At 52.6% G+C, this 18,976-nt stretch overlaps 1 pseudogene; it reads right to left on the reverse strand.

Moving 5' to 3' along the window:
• The window catches only part of LOC113184383 (cyclin-dependent kinase 1-like), a 55,732-nt pseudogene extending 37,832 nt beyond the window's left edge, over positions 1 to 17,900 (reverse strand).
• Positions 17,901 to 18,976: the final 1,076 nt, after the last annotated feature.

Raw genomic sequence — 18,976 nt, forward strand, 5'->3', positions numbered from 1 at the left:
GGTACAGTGGAATATGCCAGAGGATGGGTGTTGTTGGGTTGGGGGCCAGGACCCCAGCAAGGAGACCATGCTAGAGACCTAGGTGTGGTTCCATGCCAGGGCAGAGCAGGGAAGAGCAGGACAGGGCAGGTGGGCAGCACTAGCATTCTGCAGGGAAGGGAAGAAGAAAATCTGCCCAAGCAAGGGGTGCAAATTCAAAGTCCAGGGACACAGGGAGCAAAAGGGGCACGGGAGGCTCCAGGGAGGAGCCAGGCCAACAAATGGAGAGCCCAGGGCCAAGGCTGGGGCAGGGGGCTCAGGACAGTAGACGGGGCTTGGAGGGAAGGCAGGGGATCCGAGAGGTGACAAGCAGTCTTGAGGCCCAGGGCCACTGCCAGGTGTCAGGGTTCCGTGTTCAGGACCAAGGGCCAAAGGAGAGCAAGAGGCTCACTGGAGGGGCAGGGCTGTGTTCCCATAAGGTGCACTGGCCCAGATGAGAATCCAGAGCCAGGGAACAGGCAGAGGGGGCCTGGCAAGGGACGGGGCCCAGGAAGAGGGCAACTGGAGGGTTCCACGTGAGGTCGTGGTGGGTGTGGAGAGGGGCAAGAGCCAGGACCCAAGCAAGAAACCCAGGTAAGGGTTCCACCCGACTGACAAAAAATGAGGGACCCAATGAGCAGGAGGCTCCTGCGCATGCCCAGGTAAAGCACAAGGGATTGGGGAGAAAGGGGCAATGTGAGGAGGAGGAGTCAGCTGGAAGCTTGCACAGGGCAAACCCAGCGGAGCACACTAGAGGGCCTAAAATGGAATGATACCAGGTGATGCCACAGGACTCGGGAACGCAGTCAGAGGCTCAAGTGAGGGTCAGGGTCAAGGAGGGCTGGGTTGGGGTTGCGGCAGCATGGAAGGCCAGAGGGAAGGGAGGGAAGAGAGGGAATGGCTCAGGGCATGGCTGGTGCAAAGCACATTTCCACTGCCAGGTTTGGCCCCAGGGTTCTGGCTGCAAGGGGGACCCAGGCGAGGGGCAGGGCTGTGTTTCCATAGGGAGATTTCAGGATGTAGAGACCAGCCAATTTCACTCCTCTACCCCAGGTGAGTAGATCCTCAGAAAGGGACCAGAACCAAAGGAGGGGACTGTGAGGACATACCTTTCCTCCAGACATGAGGCGGTGGTTTTGGTGGGGAGCAAGAGCCCAATCAAGGAGCCCAGTGCTGTGGGAGGGGAGTGCCAGGATACCACAGTACAAGGAAAACAGAGGGGAGGCATATCAGGGCTCTGAGTAAGGGGCCTGAAATCAAGGTACATGAGCAGGATCCTCAGGAAGGGCGGCCAGGGGCTCAAGCGAGGATCCAGACCCAGGAATGAAGAGCCAAGTGCAAGGGCTGGGGCCAGGGATGCATGAAAAAGGACAGAGCTGGTAAGGGGAGGGAAGGAAGGGAGGGAGCTGGTGGCACAAAGGAGGGAGGCTCAAGGCCCAGGCCCACTGCAGAGTGTCAGTGTCGGGGAGCAGTGCCCAGGCTGAGGAGGCCAAATGGCCTATGCAAGGGGAAGGGCTATGTTTTACAAAATGGAGCCTGTAGGACCAAGAGGCCAGGTCCAGTCCCCTGGTCCTCATGAGCATCCTGGAAAAGGGATTAGGAAAAGGGGTGCGGCAGGCACAGGGATGACAGGAGAGCACAAAATGGCACAGCATGAAGGGCCAGAGGACTGGGGAGGGTGGCGTGGGTCCCAGGACCCAAACAAGGAACCCAGGTTAGGTACCTAGAGGAAGGTCCATTCCAGGGAAGAGCACAGAATGAGCAGGGCTATGAAGGTGGGGCTGCACTAGGGTACTGCGGTACAGAGAAGCCAAGGGGAAGTGGCCCCAGTGAGGGGCTCCCATACAAAGCCCAGGGTTGCAAGGAGCAGGAAGGTCCCACAGAGACTCAAGCGAGGAGCCAGGACAGGGCTGGAAAGCCAAGGGCCAGGACTGGGGCAGGGGTCTCAGGAAAGTAGACAAGGCTTGGTAGGGAAGGCAGGGGATCCAGCAGGAGGAGGCAGGCTGCAAGCCCAGGGCCACTGCCAGGTTTAAGGATTCTGGGGGAAGGACCAAGGGCCCAGGGAGGGCAAAGGGCCCATGTCAGGGGCAGGGCTGTCTTTCCAATAAGGTGCACTGGCACAGATGAGAATCCAGGCCAGGGACCAGGCCAAGGGATCCTGGCAAGCTAAAGGGGCCAGGAGGAGTGTGATGGAAAAGGGACACAGCTGGGGGTCGCGGAGGGTGTGGAGAGACGCGAGAGCCAAGACCCAATCCAGGAGCCCAGGCAAGGGACCCACATGACTGACTGAGGATGACGAACCCAAGGATCATGAGACCTGCGAGCACCATAGGAAAGCACAAGGGGAAGAGTAGTAAGGAGCAGAACAAAGATGATGACACAGAGCAAGGGACATCCAGGGGGCACTCTAGGGGGCCCAAGCAAGGGGCCCCCTGGTGAGACCCGACACGGAGTGATGCCATGCTAATACATGTGACACTGAGAAACACTGTCGGGGATCAGGCGAGCAGTAAGGCTCAGGGACTGGAGCACAAAGGGTATGGCTTAAGGAGGGCTGGGTTATGGTAGGGGCAGGATGTAAGGCGAGAGGGCAGGGTGGGAAGGGAGGGGATAACTCAGGGCTAGGTCGGTGCAAGTCCCACGTCCACTGCCAGGCGTCAAGGTTCTGGCGTCCAAGGGAACCCAGGAGAGGGGCAGGTCTGTGTTTCCCATAGGGAGCCTTTAAGACATAGAGGCCAGCCAATACCACTCTGCTGCCCCAGGAGAATAGATCCTCAGAAGGACCTGGACTAAATGAAGGCCAAATGAGAGCACTGTGCAGGTATACTTGGCGTGTGGAGGTGGGGGTATCGGTGGGGAGCCAGGACCCATTCAAGGAGCCCAGGCTAAAGAGAAGCCATGGGAGCAGAGGGTCTGGGCAGTGCCAGGATACCACAGCACAAGGAGATCAGAGAGTAGGCTCAGGAGGGGGCTGGGAAAAGGGGCCTGAAATTAAGCGAAAGGGACAGGGTCCTGGAGAAGGGCAGCCAGGAGCTCAAGCAAGGAGCCAGACCCAGGAATGGAGAGCCAAGTGTCAGGACCTAGGCCAGTGTGCATGAAAAGGGATAGGACTGGGGAGGGAAGAGAGGGGTAAAAGGGGCATGGGCAGCACAGGGAGAGGTAGGCTCAAGGCCCAGGTCCACTGCTGGGTGTCAGGGTTCAGGAGCAGGGCCCTCGCTGATTGAGGGCAAAGGGCCCAGACAAGGGGCAGGGCTAGGTTTTCCCAAAGGAAGCCCACAGGGCCAAGAGGCCAGGGCCAGTCTCCTGGCCTCAGTGAGTATCCTGAGAAAGAAATCAGGAAAAGCGGCCTGGCAGGGACAGGGACGCCAGGAGGGTCAAAGGAGGGTACATCTTGAAGGGCTAGAGATGTGGGTGGAATGTGGGCCAGAATACAAGCAAGGAGCCCAGGAAGGGACCTAGAGGAGGGCCCAGGCCAGGGGAGAACAGGGAAGGGCGGGGCTGGTAAGACGGGCGGCAGTAGGGTATTGCAGTACAGGAAAGCCAAGGGGAGCAGGGAAGCAACCCTAGAGAGGGGCCCCGCACACCAAGCCTAGGGAAACCCTGAGTAAGAAGGGCCACCAGAGGCTCAAGCAAGGAGCCAGGCCAGGGAATGGAGAGTCAAGGACCAGGGCTGGGGCAGGGGGCTCAGGAAAATGGACAAGGCTAGGGAGGGAAGGCAGGGGATCTGGCAGGGGGGAGGCAGGCTCCAGGCCTAAGGTCACTGCCAGGTGTCAGGGTTCCAGGGGCAGGACCAAGTGACCAGCGAGAGCAAGAGGCCCAGGTGAGGGACAGGGCTCTGTTTCCTATAAGGCGCCCTTGCCCAGAAGAGAATTCAAGACCAGGGGACTGGGCAAAGGCGGCTGGCAAGGGAAGGGGGCCAGGATGAGGGGGATGGGAGGGCACGTCTGGGGGTCGTGAAGCGTGTGGAGAGGGCAAGAGCCAGGACCCAAGCCAGGAGCCCAGGCAAAGGAACAACCCGACCAACCAAGGATGAAGGACCCAATGAGAAGGAGACCCATGAGCACCAGGAAAAAGCGCAAGGGGAAGGGGAGTAAGGAGCGTGCGAGGATGAAGAGACAGCCGGCTGCGTAAGAATCACTGAGGGGAGAGTGCTAGGGGACCCAAGCAAGGTGCCCCCAGGTCAGACCCGACACTGAGCGATGCCACGCTAAACCACATGACACTGAGGATCGCGGTCAGAGGCTCAGGGGAGCGGCCAGGCCCGCGGACTGTAGCACAGAGTCAGGTTTGGGGAGGGCTAGCTTGGGGTAGGTGTAGCATGCAAGGCGAGAGGTCAGAGGAGGGAAGAGGGATAGGTCAGCCCAAGTCCCAACTCCACTGCCAGTCATCAAGTTTCAGGCAGCAAAGGGGACCCAGGCAAGGGGCAGGGCTGTGATTCCCATAGGGAGCATTCAGGGTGCTGAGGCCGGCCAAATCCACTCCTCTGTTCTAGGTGAGTAGATCCTCAGAAGGACCTGGACTAAAGGAGGGGCAAAAGGATGCATGGTGAGAGGATACCTGGTGTGCAGAAGTGGGGAGCTCGTTTGGGAGCCGGAACCCATTTGAGGAGCCCAGGCTAGGGAGAAGTAGGGGAAGCAGAGGGTTCCGTCAGTGCCAGGAAACCACAGGACAAGGGAACAGAGGGGGCACAGGAGTGGGCAAGAAAAAGGAGCCTAAAACCAAGGGACAGGGTCAGGGTCCTTGAGAAGGGCAGCTAGGGCCTCAAGCAAGGAGCCAGCCCAGTATTGGAGGGCCAAGTGCTAGCACCTGGGGCTGGGTGAATGAAAAGAAACAGGGCTGGGAAGGGGAGGGAGGGGAGAAAGGGGAGTGGGTGGTGCAGGGAGACAAGGGCTCAAGGCCCAGGTTCACTGCTGGGTGTCAGGGTTGAGAAGCAGGGGCCAGATTGAGGGAGGCCAAAGGGCCCAGGCAAGGGGCAGGCTTCCATTTTCCCAAAGAGAGCCCACAGTGCCAAATGCCCAGGTCCAGTCCCTTCACCCTGTTGAGCATCCTAGGAAAGGGATCTGGAAAAGGGGCCCAGCAGGGACATGGATGACAGGAGAGCAGAAGGAGGGTACATCGTGAAGGGCCAGAGGAAAAGGGTTGGTGGGGTGAGAGCCGGGACCCCAGAAAAGAGCCCAGGCTAGGGACATAGAGGAGGGCCCAGGCCAGGGGAGAATAGGGCAGGGAGGGGCCAGACAGGTGGGCAGCACTAGGGTTCTGAGATTCAGGGAAACCACCAGGAGCCGGAAGATGCCCAAGCCAGGGGACCTCAGTCTAACCCCAGGGAACCACGGAGCAAGAAGGGCCCTAGAGGCTCAAGCCAAGAGCCAGGCTAGGGAATGGAGAGCCAAGGGCCAGTGCTGGGGCAGGAGGCTCAGGACAGTGGACAGGGATGCGGAGGGAAGATAGGATCCCCGCGCAACCCCATTCTCTCCTTCCCCTTGCACTTTCCCCTGGCGCTCGCGGGTCTCCTGCTCTTTGGGTCCCTCATCCTCGGTCAGTTGGGTTGGTCCCTTGCCTGGGCTCCTGGCTTGGATTCTGGCTCTAGACCCTCTCCACACCCACTGCAACCACCACCCGTGCCATCCTGTCGCCCTCCTACTGGCCCCCTTCCCTTTCCAGGCCCCATTTTCCCGGTCCCTGGTTCTGGTTTCTCATTTGGGACAGGGCCACTTATGGGAAACAGAGCCCTGTCCCTCACCTGAGCCCCTTGCTCTCCCTGGGCCCTTGGTCCTGCCCCTGGAACCCTGACACCTGGCAGTGGCCCTGAGCCTGGAGCCTAGCTCCCCGCTGCCGCTTCTCCTTCCTTCCCTCCCCAGCCCTGACCAATGTCCTGATCCCCCTGCCCAAGCCCTGGCCCTTGGCTGTCCATTCCCTGGCCTGGCTCCTTGCTTGAACCTCTGGTGGTGGTTCTTGCTCCATGTGAGTCCCTGGCTATGACAGCAGGCTCCTCGCTAAGGCCCCTTCCCTGCTCCCCTTGGCTTCCCTGAACTGCAGTACCCTTATGCAGCCCCGCCTTCCTGGCCCCGCCCTTCCCTTCTATCCCCTGGCATGGGCCCTCCTCTAGGTCCCTAACCTGTGCTCCTTGCTGAGGTCCTGGCCCCCATCCCACCCACACCCCTTTTCCTGTCCTTCATGCTGTGCCCTTCTTAGGCCCTCCTATCGTCCCTGTTCCTGACAGGGCCCTTTTCCACATCCCCTTCCCAGGATTCTTACCAGGGCCACAGGACTAGACCTAGACTCCTGGCACTTCTGGCTCCCTTGGAAAAAACATAGCCCTGCCCCTTGCCTGGGCCCTTTGGCGTCCCTCAGCAGGGCCCTGCTTCCGAACCCTAACACCCAGCAGTGGGCCTGGTTCTTGAGCCTTCCTCCCCATTCTCCCCTCCCTCCCCTGCCCTGTCCATTTCATGCCCCATGGCCCAGGCCCTCACACTTGGCTTTGCATTCCTCGGCCTGGCTCCTTGCTTGGGCTCCTGGCCGCACTTTTTTTGGAGGACCTTATAACCGTCTCTTAATTTCATGCCACTTTTTCCAGCCCCCTCCTGTGCCTCCCCTCTGTTCTTCGTGTGCTGTAGTATCCTGGCACTGTCCGGACCCTCCATTCCCCTTGCTTCTCCCTAGCCTGGGCTCCTCCAGTGGGCCCTGGCTTCCCACAGACTCCCCACCTACTTCCAAAGGCTAAGTATCCCCTCACTGTGTTGTCCCTCCTTTGGCCCAGGTCCCTCTCTGAGGATCTACTCACCTAGGGCACAGAAGTGGAATTGGCTTGCCTCTGCACCCTGAATGCTCTATGTTGGAAACACAGCCCTGCCCCTCCCCTAGGTCCCCATCATAGCTATAAATTTGACACCTGGCAGTGGAGGTGGGACTTGCACCTACCTAGCCCTGAGTGATTGCCTCCCTTCCCTCCTCTGCCCTCTTGCCTGGCATGCTGCCCCTACCCCAACCCAGCCCTCCTTAACCTTAACCCTTTGCACTCCAGTCCCTGGGCCTGGCCACTCTCCTGAGGCCCTGACCGCATTCCACGTGTCCTTTGGTGTAGTGTGGCGTCTCTTGGTGTCGGCTCTGAGCTGGAGGCTTCTTGTTTGGGCCCCCTATGGTGCTCCCCTTGGTGCTCCTTGTGCCTCCCTCTGTCTCCTGGTCCTTGTGCAGCACCTTCCTCCCCTTCCCCTCTAGCTTTTCCCTGACTCTTGCATGTATCCTGTCCTTTGGGTCCCTCATACTGTGGGTTGGTTGTTCCCTTGCCTGGGCTCCTGGCTTGGGTCCTGGCATTCGCCCCTTTGTGCACCCAACGTGACTCCCCGCATTGGCCTCCCCTCATCCTCCTCCTGGCCCCCTTCCCTTGCCTCCTTTGCCAGGTCCCCGGCCCTGGATTCTCAACTGGGCCAGGATGCCTCATGGCAAACTGAGCCCTGCCCCTCGCCTGGGCCCCATTCTCTCCCTGGGCCCTTGGTCCTACACCCAGAACACTGACACCTGGCAGTGGCCCTCGGACTAGGGCCTGCCTCCCCACTGCTGGATCCCCAGCCTTCCCTCCCAAGTCCTATTCACTGTCCTGAGCCCCCTGCCCCAGCCCTGACCCTTGGCTCTCCATTCTCTACCCAGTCTCCTTGCTTGAGCCTCTGGTGGCCCTTTTTGCTCTGTGAATATGTCTCTGGGGTTTTTCTGAGGGTCCCTTACTGGGGACAATTCTCTGCTCCCCTTGGCTTCCCTGTAGTGCAGAACCCTAGTGCCTCCCAGCCTGCCCGGCCCTGACCTTCCCTGCACCCTCCCCTGGCCTGGCCCCTCCTCTAGGTACCTAACCTGGGCTGCTGGGTCCTGCCTCCAACCCCATCCACACCCATCCTGCAGACCTTCAGGCTATGCCCCCCATCAACCCTTCTGTCATCCTTGTCCCTGCCAGGCCAGCTTTCCTGATCCAATTTTCAGGATGCTCACCCGGGCCAGGGGACTTAACCTGGCCTGTTGGCCCTGCAGGCTCCCTTTGGGAAAATGCAGCCCTGCCCCTTGCCTGGGCCCTTTGGTCCCCCTCAGCCCAGGCCCTGCTCTTGAACCCTGACACCCTGCAGTGGACCTGGGCCTTAAGCCTTCCTCCCCTGGTGCCACCTGCTCCCGTTTCTCCCCTCCCGCCCCTCCCCATCCATGTCCCTTTTCATTCACCCAAACCCAGGCTCTCCATTACTTGGCCTGGCTCCTGCTTGAGACCCTGACCGCCCTTCTCGAGGACCTGTCCCTGTCCTTTGGTTACAGGCCCTGTTTACCAGCCCCCTCCTGTGCCTCCCCTCTGTTCCCCTCATGCTGTGGTATCCTGGCACTGCCCAGACCCTCTGCTCCCCCTGCTTCTCCCTAGCCTAGGCTCCTCGAATGGATACTGGCAGCCAACCGACCACCCCCGCTGCAACCTCTGCACGCCAGGTATCCCCTCACAGTACCCTCTTTTGCCCCTCCTTTGGTCCAGGTCCCTCTCTGAGGATCTACTCACCTGGGGCCGAGGATCTACTCACCTGGGGCCAAGGAGCAGAATTGGCTGGCCTCTGTGCCCTGAATGCTCCGTATGGGAAACACAGCCCTGCCCCTCGCAGCCTGAACCTTGAGGCCTGGCAGTTAACATGGGACTTGCTCCAGCCCAGCCCTGAGAGATTCCCCTCCCTTCCCTCCCCTGCCCCCTTGCCTTGCATGGTGTCCCTACCCCAACCCAGCCCTCCCTAATCCTATCCCTTTGTGCTCCAGTCCCTGGGCCTGGGCGCTTGCCTGAGCCCCTGACCATATTCCTCATGTCCCTTGGCATAGCATGGAGTCTCTTTGTGTTGGGTCTGACCTGGGGGTCCCTTGCTTAGGCCCCCCAGTGGGCTTCCCTCTGTCTCCTGGTCCTCATGCAGCCCCTTCCTACCCTTCCCCTGGCGCTCATGTGTGGTGAGCCGTTTCTGTGTACTGTGGCCGCCATTACAAGATGGCGCTGATAGCACCGTGGCCTGTGATAAACAACTCCTTATTTTGGGAGAGTTGGCACGTAGCTGTAAATCACCCTATGAGAAAGATCCACGTGGCAGTTGTGCATTGGGGCTTTATCTGCTTTATTAGGGCTGGGGCACGTAGCAGTAGTAGTAGGAGTAGTAGTAGCAGGAGTAGTAGTAGTAGTAGTAGTAGTAGTAGTAGTAGCAGCAGTAGGAGTAGTAGTAGAAGCTAAAAGACATGTCAATACAAAGGCCTGAATAAACAGCTGAGAGAAGAAAAAGTATCAAGGACCTGAATAAACTGCTGAAAGAAGATTCCTGAGTTGCGTCTTCCTTGCGGGCAAGGGGTCGCGACAAGTGGTGCCGAAACCCGGGAACCAGAACTTTCAGTCAGTCAGGGGTGGTGCACCGGTTAATCCCAGGTAAGTGGGATCTGCTATGAAAGCAGGGATAGTCCCATTAAGTGGGATCCGCGTCCAAAGCGGGGTCAGCTCCTCTACAAAGAAAGAGAGAGCCTCATATTTATTGCAGCTGCACTGTGTACTTTCACTTTTGTTTTCTGTGTTTCTTTTGTTGTGTCATCTCGTTTTTGTTTTTTGTGGTATCTCTTGTTGTTTTTTGTGCGTCCTTTGTTGTTGTGTCATGGGTGCCGCGTCTTCAAGTCCGCTCCTCCTGGCCCTAGATGACCTGTTACGTTCCAAGGGCCTGGAAGTGAAAAGTAGTACTTTAGAGAGATTTTTACAGAAGACAGATATTGCTGCACCGTGGTTTGCATTCTCGGGCAGCCTTACTATACCTAGCTGGGATAAATTAGGCAAAGACCTTGACTTTGCTTCTGAGCAGGGCATATTAGAGGGTGGGGTGATACCCCTTTGGAAGATGGTCCGTAGTTGCCTCACAGATGGCAGATGTCAGGAAGCACTTACTAAAGGACAGGAAGTTTTAGAGCAATTACATGAGGAGAAGTCAGAGACGGCAGAAAGTGAGGTATCTCAGGAGGATGGGAGTGTGCGGAGCATGAAACAGGGGAGGAGGCGGCTGTCTCCGGCAAGAAGTGAGATATCTCAGAAGGATGGGAATGTACGAAATGTTAAACAGAGGAGAAGGCTCTATCCGGACTTGACTGAGTTAAAAACTCCCAAGGACACAAGTAGCTCGGACAGTTCTGAGGAATTAGATCCACCCTAGCCGCTCTCAACCCCTCCTTCTCATCTTCCCCCTCCCTATCAGGCCCACAGAAAAGTCTTAATTGACCTTCTCCAAAATATTCACCATGGCTTATTTTAGGACTTTCAGCAAAAGAATCTCTACAAAAAGGTTTAATGTAGATAAACTTCCTATTTTCATGTTGCCCTGTTTTATTTGGCTACTGTCTGAAAAAATCAGCATTCCAGGCACTGGACACTCCCTTACTAGTTTTTCACAAAAATATGTAACAAGGCCTCTGGCCTTGAGCTGGGCTTCACAGTGCTGACTACATTTCTAAGATAAGGGAGTTACTAACTGGGCTCCAGGGTAACAGCTGGCAGGAGGAAAAACTGGAAAGGGAGATAGAAGAACTGGAGGGTCGATTAAAAAAGTCAAGATTTAAAGCACCTACGGCCCCGATGCAGTCATGCTCCCTCCTTGTAACCCCGATTGGGACAAGGACAACCCCAGAAGGCTGGGGGGTGTTCAGTGGCAGCCTAAGACGGCCCAAACTTCCCAGTAATTGAAAACTTGGATGCCGATGGACAGCCGGCCAGAGTACATGTTCCTTTAGCCTTTAAGGATATTAAACAACTAAAGGAGGCAGTTACTAATTACAGACCCCTGCCAATCAGCCAACACCTAGTGACTGGCAACAGCTTTGCATGGCTGTGTTGTCCGGAGGGGATTTTTTGTTGTGGAAAAGTGAAAATCAAGAGAGGTGTCGCGAGCTAGCCCGAGTCAATCAGGACGCCGGCTTCCCACGGCGTAACCTTGAAATGTTAACAGGCTTGGGACTATATGCTATCATAAATCAACAAATTAATTATAATCCTGGGGTCTATGCTCAGATAGCTACAGCAGCCATTTAGGCTTGGAAGGCTCTACCTATTTCAAATGCTAAAACAAAAATTTCAAAAATTGCTCAAGGACCCTCTGAGCCTTATTCTGACTTCCTTGCCTGATTGATACAGGTAGCAGAAAAAATATTCCCTAACTTGGAACAAGCCATGCCGGTCATTAAGCAATTGGCTCTTAAATATGCAAATTCCTATTGCCAAAATGCCATTAAATCTACCAGAGCAAAGAGTGTTGATGACATGATTCGAGCTTGTAAGGATATTGATGGAGCTCATATTACAGGACAGGTTCTGGCCGCTACCCTCAAAACGGAAACAGGGGCCCGGCCCGGGCCCCGGAAGCCTAGGTGTATGGGGCAATCCAGGGACGGAATGGTACCCCGGGGAGTGGGCGACTTCGTCACCTCCCACGGACCAACCCCTTTCTATCTGTAGACTCCCTAGGGGAACGCCAGGAAGTACAGGATGTACAACTGCAACCGCAGGTCGCAGAGACAGAACAAGCTGCTACCGCAGTAAGATCTTGGCCAGGTGGGGGAAAATGCAGACAAAATCAAACAAAATACAATCGGCTAAGAAAACTTGGAGAACTTTTGCCCTGAAAATGGGCACCAGACTCCATGTTGTTTGCATCACCATGGTAACCATGGGATGCCTGGCCGGCATAGCTGCTTCCTGGTCCCACCTCCCACACTTTTGCGGGCTTCCGATTGGTTCTTCCACAGTCACTCAGACAGGACTTCTAGTCCCGCTTTCCAGCCACTAACCTGTACTGCTGTGTTTCAGGTTTCTACCGGAGCTGCTCAGAGCCTGTATTTTTTTTACAACAAAATGCCTACCTGTAAATGCTAACAAAAGATATCTTTTTCAGACAAAATTTAATTCCACAGGTTTCTATGTTACAGTCCTAAATTTAAGCTAATTCTAAGTTAAATAACCTGACTTTTTCTCTATAGTTGTGTTACTAAATAATGTTCTATTGATGGGAGATATCAAATATGCTTCTTTATATTTTACTTTTAATTTTGAAGGTTATGAGGATGCATTTGCTCGCCACAGGAACAAGCCGGCAAAGTTCCTGTGATGACCAAAAAATCCTTATTTTCATTGCTAACTATAAAAATAAAAATGTATACTCAAGGATCTTATTTCAGTTACATCAAGTGACGTCACATAGAAGAGTGCACTCCTAGTTAAAAATAAATTTAAATGGATCCAAATATTTTAAGACCACGTGGTTACATGAAGTTAATACAATTATAAGTTATGTTCTTATTCTTTATATATATATTTTAGATATTTAGATAACCTATATTTGTTAATCTATAAATTAATTAGCACATGCCTAATTGATTAGTTAATATATATTTGCCTAATTGTTTTTCTTCAACAGAAAACCCATAATTTATGTTTTATATTTACATTTATCAGATACTCTGCCTTTTCAGTTACAGATATTTGAGATAAATGCGTTTACTATAAATTTGCTTTTAAATAAAAATACAATCAAGTAATTTCTACTTCTCAAGGTTATTGTTCAAACTCATATAATGATAAATTATTATAATTATTTCTCCAAAATATCTAAAGGTTTTAACTTTATTTTCATTGATATTTCTTCTCAAAATATAATAATTTGTTTATAGATTCTAAGGTTTTCAAAAATTGTTCCAAAGTATAAAAAGAAATTTAAAAAAAAAAAAGGCACACATGCCTCCTCCTGGATAAAGAACCTTGGTGTCCTGTGATTTTTTTTATTATTTTTTAACCTCGACGTCTCTCGCCGGACTCGGTTTCCGTTGGCCGGACTTGGCATCTGGAGGTCCTTACCGAGATTCGGAAAGCAGAGGTAAGCGGAGGAGGCTCACCTTCTAAGGGAGAAGGGGGAAGATTGGATCAAAGATGATTTAAAGAGACAGGGTACGTACCATGGGTAACTCAACAGTGAAACTTCGTCTGGCCAACGAAGTTAAAGAACTGTTAAACAAACAAGGAACAGGAATAAAAACCAAGACAACAACTAAATTCGTTGAAGCTATAGCCCAGGCTTGTCCTTGGTTTCTGACGGGAGGCTTTCTTAATAACAGTGATTGGGATTTGGTAAAGCAGGATCTCCAAAAGTTGTTGAGGGACCAAAGTCCAGATAGAGTCCCGATTGCTACTTTCTCTCTATGGAGATTGGTAAAGGATGCTCTTTTAACTGATAAAGTGAAGATTAAGGAGCAGCTTGCTGAATGCAAACAGGCTCTTAATCAGGTCCAAACTGCTGCCACTATTAATCAGGTTATTCAACAAACTTCCACCATACTCGATTCTCAAAATAAAGTTAACCAACATCTTTTGTCAGGGATTTTAGCTGCCAACCAAAGAATAGATTTACTCCAAGCTCAGGTAGAAGAATTGGCTGACTTGGTGCTTTTAGGTTGTGTTGACCAACATGCACATTTATGCATAACCTCTGTCAGATTTAATAATTCCAGGAATGCTTCCCGCATCATCGGAGAGTACTTGGCCGGAAATTGGTCCATGGTGGCAGAAAATTTGATCCAGTCTCAACTGACTCAGATAGCTGTTTTGAACAACACCCATGTCGTACCAGTGACTTTGGGACAATTCACCCTTTGGATTTCTTCTGCCTTTTCCTTTTTTAAGGAATGGGTGGGAATAGGCATTTTTGGTGCAATGTGTTGCTTTGGTATGTTTCTCTGCTTGTAGTTTCTCTGTCGCCTCAAGGCCCGCAGTGCTCACGATAAGGCTATGATCATACAAGCTCTTGCTGCTTTAGAAAATGGCAACTCGCCACAAGTCTGGCTTGCGCATCTTAAACAGTAAACCTTTGACATGGTCGTTGCACCCCAAGTTATTATAACATTGCACTGGGATCGACATGTCTTTCTTTTGTCATTCTTCTAATGTTGAAACTTCTACCATATCTTTCCTTTGTGCATACCTCTCCTCCCTGCCTTTCTGCACTAGGATCTTTACTAACTAATCTTACGGTTCAACTACACCTGCCATTTGATGGTGATGGTCATGGGTCCTGTATATGGAGGCAGTTAAACATTTACCATGACAATGTCCTGTTGGCCACAACACGCTGAGCTGATCTTGTAGTACCCAGTGACGGGCAACTTCCACGCTTGCACTGCAACCTAAGACAGGGGAATGGGGCCTCCCCAGAGACGGGTAAGCAGTGCAGGGGCGGTGGACGACCTAAGACAGGGGCTACTTGATTCCCTTTGACATGCAATAAACAAAAGAGGGGAACTTGCTGATAGCAGGCCTTCCCTGGCCCTCGGGGCCCAGCCCCCAATTCCTTGTTCTGCATGTCGAAGTGGCCAGCTCACTAGGCCTCCTGTTTTTCCGCCTGAGACACATGTATTCCACGGGAACGTCTTGGCCTTTATCTAACAATGGCAGATGTCACGACCGAATTTCTCCCCCTTTCTACTGTCCGTGCCTTTCTTTCAGGGTGCTGCCAACTTGTTTGTCGTCGTATTTCTAATCAGTCACAGTTCAGCCTCAGCTGTCCCCCTTCGTCCACCATCGTCACGATACAGGATGCGAGGCAAGGCACTGCACTTGAGTGATCCTTGAAGTGGACCTCAAGGGGAGCATGTCCTATTGCATGCGGGTTGGACGTCCACGCCCCGCCCCACGAAAAAAGGCGTCGGCTGATATGGAGCCAGATCTGGGGAAGGCGCCTCCTTAGGGCTGAACCATATGCAGCCACTTCTGCACAGTGGGATAGGACCTCTACTCTCGCCTGTATTGTCTTAGTAAAACTAAAAAGGGGGAACTGTGGTGAGCCGTTTCTGTGTACTGTGGCCGCCATTACAAGATGGCGCTGATAGCACCGTGGCCTGTGATAAACAACTCCTTATTTTGGGAGAGTTGGCACGTAGCTGTAAATCACCCTATGAGAAAGATCCACGTGGCAGTTGTGCATTGGGGCTTTATCTGCTTTATTAGGGCTGGGGCACGTAGCAGTAGTAGTAGGAGTAGTAGTAGCAGGAGTAGTAGTAGTAGTAGTAGTAGTAGCAGTAGGAGTAGTAGTAGAAGCTAAAAGACATGTCAATACAAAGGCCTGAATAAACAGCTGAGAGAAGAAAAAGTATCAAGGACCTGAATAAACTGCTGAAAGAAGATTCCTGAGTTGCGTCTTCCTTGCGGGCAAGGGGTCGCGACACTCATGCATCGGGTCTCCTGCTTCTTCTCATCACCATAGGTTGGGTGGGTCTCTTGCCTCGGCTCCTGGCTTGGGTCCTGGCTCTTGTCCCTCCACACACCCATCCTGACCCCCGACCGTGCCCTCCCATCCCCCTCCTCCTGGCCCCTTTCCCTTGCCAGGCCTCCTTTGCCAGGTCCCTGGCCCTGGATTCTCATTTGAGCCAGAGCGCCTTATGAGAAACAGAGCCCTGCCTCTAGCCTGGGCCCCTTGCTCTCCCTGAGTGCTTGGTCCTGCACCAGGAACCCTGACACCTAGAGGTGACCCAGGTCCTGGAGCCTGACTGCCCCCTGCTGGATCCCCTGCCCTCCCTCCCACGTCTTGTCCACTGTCCTGAGCCCCCTGCCCAAGCCCTGGCCCTTGGTTCTCCTTTTCTTGGCCTGGCTCCTTGCTTGAGCCTCTGCTGGCCCTTCTTGCTCCATGCTTTTCTGGGCTTTTTCTGAAGGCCCCTCCCTGGGGCCGCTTCCCTGCTCCCCTTGGTTTCCCTGTACTGCAGGACTCTAGCGCAGCCCAGACCTTCCCTGCTCTCCCCTGGCCTGGGCCCTCCTCTAGGTCTCCTGCCTGGGCTCCTTCCTCGGGTCCTGACCCCCACCATCCCCACACCTGTCCTGGGGCCCTTCAGGCTGTGCCCTCCTTTAGCCCTCCTGTTGTTTCTGTCTCTGCCTGGCTCACTTTCCTCATACCCTTCCCAGGATACAAACTCGGGCCAGGGGACTTGACCTGGCCTCTTGGCCTTGCAGGCTCCCTTTGGGAAAACGAAACCCTGCCCCTTGCCTGGGCCCTTTGGCCTCCCTCAGCCTGGCTCATCCTGACACCCTGCAGTGGACCTGGGCCTTGAGCCCTCCTCCCCCTGTGCCACCTGCTCCTCTTTCTCCCCTCCCGCCCCTCCCCATCCATGTCCCTTTTCATTCACTCAGGCCCAGGTGCTAGCACTTGGCTCTCCATTACTGGGCCCAGCTCCTTGCTTGAGCCCCTGGCCGCCCTTCTTGAGGACCCTGTCACTATCCCTTGGTTTCAGACCCCTTTTGCCGGCCCACTCCTGTGCCTCCCCTTTGTTCCCCTCATCCTGTGGTATCCTGGCACTGCCCAGACCCTCCGCTCCCCCTGCTTCTCCCTAGCCTAGGCTCCTCAAATGGATACTGGTAGTCCACCCTACCTCCGCACTCCAGGTATCCCCTCACAGTACCCCCTTTTGCCCCTACTTTGGTTCAGGTCCCTCTCTGAGGATCTACTCACCTGGGGCAGAGGAGCAGAATTGGCTGGCCTCTGTGCTCTGAATGTTCCCTATGGGAAACACAGCCCTGCCACTTACCTGCATCCCCTTCGCAGCCCGAACCTTGAGGCCTGGCAGTTAACATGAGACTTGTTCCAATTCAGTCCTGAGAGATCCCCTTTTATCCCTCCCCTTGCCATCTCACCTTGCATGGTGTCCCTTCCCCAACCCAGCCCTCCCTAACCGTGACTCTTTGCACTCCAGTCCCCATGCCTGGGCACTTGCCTGAGTCCCTGACCATGTCCCTCATGTCCCTTGGCATACCATGGAGTATCTTTGTGTTGTTGGCAATGCTACAAATATGGTGCCTATACTTCAAATGAGAACTAGAGTGGAGTAATGAGCTGACCCCAGCAAAATTTCAGGAGATCTATACCAGAGTGGTACTATCTTATGTGTATATACCCTAATAGGTATTCTAAAAGGTCTGGAAAGCCAAAATCAGCTAGTTTCATTGTTCTTCGTCATAAATAAGAGGTTTTAAGTCTCTGTAAAGAACTTCTAGAGTGACAAAACACAATACCCTGAAGGATTTGATACAAGTAACTCTTAACAAGTGAAGAATCTTTGAACTGACCAGGAGGAATAGAATCCAAGTATTTCTTGAGATCCATAGAAAGAAATTCAATAGAGAAATTTCCTGACTTGCAGTACTAGGAAGCCCTACCTCTTCACTTTCTAGTCTGATTTTCTTCATGGCTACCACTTGACCTGTTGTTTTGTGTCTACCCTATTATACAACTCCATAAGTACCTTCCCCAATTTTCTCTATTTTGGTATGGTCTTCCACAGTTACTCTATAGGTAGGGTAGATCCCAGCTTATTGTCCCATGATGGCTACAGTGGCAGCTACCATGTTCATAACTCCACACTTCCAAGCACCAGCTTTGCAGCCAAGTGCCCAAGGTCAGTAGTTTTAACGTAAAATACAATGATGACCAAAACAGACTTCACTCACTTAGACTTTCCTATTGCTGATAGTCAGTCATCCCTTGAACCCCCTACTAGAGATGCTGCATTTAGATCACCACATAAAATTTCTTCACCATATGCAGGATATTGAATTTCCTCAAGCTATATGTTTGTCAGTCCCAGCTGTCCTGGAGCTCTTGGGCCTTTCATATACCTCCCATGATGTCCCTGGAATGATGGCCATTCCCAGGACTACTAGTGGCATACTTGCATACTTGTTACATGTGTCATCAATGTCACATAGTGTGTGTGTGTGTGGCTGGGGATTGAACCTAGGGCTTCATTTATGCAAGGTAAGCATTCCACTACTGAGCTATATCCCCAAGCCCCATATCATGAATCTTGGTACTGATCTTAACATACCACATAGGCGTTTTATCCTATTTTGAGTATATGGTAATATACATCACATAAATATTGAGTTTATTAAGAAAGAAACTGCCTTGGTTTGGTGGCAAATGCAAATTAAGCTCAGCTAACAATAAAACCATCTAAGTGCTCAGAGACTTTATGGAAAAGTGCTTCATGCTACACTGTCCAAACATCAAGCAGTTTAGCTTCCGTGAGAGGGGCAAGACTAAGTTCTAAAGATCTCAGTAATATCCTCTGAATAGCTTTAAAATGCCTGGCTCTAAAAATGTCTAAAATATCTTTCCTCCATCATCCACTCTGAATCTTCCCAACATTTCTCCTTACATTATAGTGGATGATATGAAGTTGGATGTTAATAAAGCCTTTTAAATTCTTTCAGAAAGATCACAAAATTCTGTTTATTTGATTTATTCTTTATTGCCTCTATAATTCCATCCCTATCATGATCCCATAATTTGTCTCAATTGTTTTCTCTGAGTGGGAGCTCCTATTTCTCATTTTCTGTCTCTCTATATATTAGGCTGCTTCATTCTACACTTCCATTCCAGGGATGGTGGCACACACCTGTAATCCCAGCTAGTTGGGAGGCTGAGGCAGGAAGATGGCAAGTTGGAGCCCAGTCTGGGCAACTTAGTGAGAAATTGTCTCAAAATAAAAATAAAGGGCTGGGGCTATAGCTCAGTGGTAAAGTGCTTGCCTGGCACTGGGTTTGATCCTCAGCACCACATAAAAATAAATATATTGTGTGTCCACCTGCAACGTACAAATATTTTTAAAATAAATAAATAAAAAGGGCTGTTGCTATAGCTTAGTGGTAGAGTGCTCCTGGGTTCAATCCCCAGTACTGCAAACAAAAACTATACTTTCATTAGGCAATTAATATCTCCCACCTGTCCCTATACCTATTACTAGCATCTCTTGAACTTATTTAATTACTTTTTTTTTTTCACTGCCCATGTATTTCCTTTGAAGCTGTGCGCTCAGATCAGGGCATTCCTCCCAGGTACAGGGTGATGATCTCCTCAACCACCTCCCATTATGGGTTTTCTCCTTTCAAATCTTCTCATCTTCA

Source organism: Urocitellus parryii, chromosome 6, assembly GCF_045843805.1.
Source record: "Urocitellus parryii isolate mUroPar1 chromosome 6, mUroPar1.hap1, whole genome shotgun sequence".
NCBI lineage: Eukaryota > Metazoa > Chordata > Mammalia > Rodentia > Sciuridae > Urocitellus > Urocitellus parryii.